The sequence below is a fragment of the Colobus angolensis genome, unplaced genomic scaffold (genome assembly GCF_000951035.1).
Source record: "Colobus angolensis palliatus isolate OR3802 unplaced genomic scaffold, Cang.pa_1.0 Scaffold332, whole genome shotgun sequence".
In the NCBI taxonomy this organism is placed as follows: domain Eukaryota; kingdom Metazoa; phylum Chordata; class Mammalia; order Primates; family Cercopithecidae; genus Colobus; species Colobus angolensis.
In genome coordinates this window covers 2,436,450-2,439,273 of record NW_012116622.1, presented here as the reverse complement: position 1 = coordinate 2,439,273, position 2,824 = coordinate 2,436,450, and positions in this window count along the sequence as shown.

The following is a 2,824-nucleotide window of genomic DNA, read 5'->3' as shown; positions in this document are numbered from 1 at the left end:
ATAATACTTAAATAATAGAGTTGCTCAAGGATTAAGAGATCCTGTTTACAAAAATGTTTCACACTATCTTTGCAATAGAATAAACACTTAAGAGCTGGTAACTATTATTATTTTATTCACTAAGGTAAGGTTTGACATTCTGTTGCTTATCTCAAGTCTTCCCTGATAGAGATTTGTTGAAATCCTTATTTCCTGTATCTTACTAGATTTTTATCTTTTTGTCACTTTATTCCATGGTGTCTGCTTATCTTATATGGTATTAAAGCTTTTGCCCGCAAAAACTGCTGCTGAACTATCATTTATTGAGTCATCACTAAGGGTTACAGAATCTTTACAAGAGACTATTCCTGCCTTGATTTTGGCTGAGGCCCCAACTCAGCAGGTGCAAGTGCTCTGGTACAATGCAGTGAGGTACCAGGCCACTTAGGCAGGATTTGCAAAAGAGGCTTCAGACTCCAGTTTGAATCAACCTTGAATATACTCTTGAATCAACACTCACATATAAAAGAATTGAGAGGTGGCAATTAGAGAATTGACATGGAAAAAGTTGTTGAAGTGTTGAGGCATTTTCATTCATATCACCTCCCACTCTGTCAACATTCCTACCAAGCTGAGTGAGAGGGGCTTCAGGGAAACCTTTGGGAAAGATTGAGCTCTGTTCTGAAGGCCTCGGCCAAACCTACAAAGGTTAGGTTTGGGGAGTATGGCTGGTTAGTCATGTTCGCTGCAGAGGGACGAGAGGTGGCAGTGCAGGAAGCCTGAACCCCTGAAAGTTTGTCTGAGCAAAGGATGAGTTGCCAGAGAAGTAGGTGCAGACAAATCAAGACCAGAATCAGCCAGAGCTGTTTTAAAATGACTGTCTCCAGTGAAGAAGAGCGTCTGTTCCCAAGAGGATGAAACAAGATGAACAGAAATCTAAAAGTGAAGGGGGAGTGACCAGCAATATGGAAACCAGGGTAAATAAACTAAATTTATTCTTTAAGAGTAGGAACTAAGATATAATACTCCCAATTTACAACTCAAAAACTAAAATAGCGAATACTTACAAACACTAACATCTACAGATGATTACAAAGGGTGTAATCAGTTTGGGGCAGCTTGGTGTTTGTGGAGTGCCTAGCAAGACAAGATAGGGAGTCATTGTTCTTCTGCAAGATGATTTTTTTGTTCGGTATGTTTTATCATTATTATGTGCTTACGTGATGTGGTTACAGTATCTTGGTACTTATAACAATAAAAAAGGTACACACGGCCAGGCACAGTGACTCACGCCTGTAATCCTAGCACTTTGGGAGGCTGAGGTGGGAGGATTGCCTGAGATCAGGAGTTTGAGACCAGCCTGGGCAACATGGTAACATCCCATCTCCACCAAAATATAAAAGAAATCAGCCGGGTGTGGTGGCGTTGCAACTGTAGACCCAGCTACTCGGGAGGCTAAGGCAGGAGAATTGCTTGAACCTGAGAGGTGGAGGTTGTGGTAAGCCGAGATCATGCCACTGCACTACAGCCTGGGTGACAGAGCAAGACTCTATCTCTACCAAAAAATAAATAAATAAATAAATAAATAAATAAATACATAAAGGAAAAAAGGTACACACACACAAACATAATTGGAGACATGATATTTTAAAGTACTCCAAGAAATGAGAAAAGGTAAAATATACTAATAAAATATAAAAGGAAAGATCATTTTGAAAAGAGAGAGAAAACTTCAGGAATGAAGTGATTTATAAAATAAAGCAGATTCTGACAAGACAAAATGAAGAACAAGTCATTTTAGTTATGTATATGCAAGTGCTTGTGTGTACATGTGTTACTGGGTGAGATGTGTGAATTATACTAATATAAGCTATCAGCTTGAAAACTATTTTCCTTTGTTCACAGATAACTATAAAAGCCAAATGAAATTAAACCATAGTGAGATAATTATAAAAATTTTTTTTTACCTGTAATACCTAGCAGGTTAAGTGGTACATAGTAGGCACTTGGGAAATGCAGGTGAGCTAATTAGTGTAAATGAGTGAACAAATTGCAAGTGATTAAGAAGTTGCTTAAAGGGAGTATGCACATTTCCAAAGGTGAAGACATAGCCACATGTATAAAACATATTAATATACAATATGACAAATGGGCCATAAAGTGGAAAACGCTCCTGCCCAGAGTACAAAAGCTATAGAGCAAGGCCATTATTAGCTTTGTGTTCTACAAACCATCTAGCAGATATGGAAGCTCAGTAAAAGCAGAGGTATATGATGAATTGCTTGTCTCTGGTTTTTGTACTCGCATCATTTCAAATACTAATTGGAGAGAGGTTTAAGGTAAGGTAACAAACAACCAAGCTGAGGAAGTCCAGATTTATTATCCAAAATGCAAAAACAGAACAGAACAGAACTGAATTCTAGGTAAAAACAGTCAGAATCTGACTGATTACTCATGATCATGGTGACCTGAGGGTTTCCAGAGCATAATTAAAATAACTCGGGACATCTTGCTCTCTGCATTTCTATCTTTCTAAGTATAGATTCTACAGATTTGAGAACAGAATATTTAGTTTTATAACTTCAACCAAGTCTTTGCTAGACCGTATACACATCTACCTTTTCCATTGTCATATCCCCATGCCTATATAATCTTTGGCCCAGAGTTGGTGTTTTATTAATATTGTTTTGGATGAAGAAAACAATTCCTAATACTCTGACTTCATTATATCACTTCAAAATTAACTTTGATATTCTTTGCTTCAGTGCCTTCAATGATGGTGAATTCATACTGGCTGGAAAAAGCTTACTCCATTTGCAGAGAGTGGTACATGGTTCATATCCTT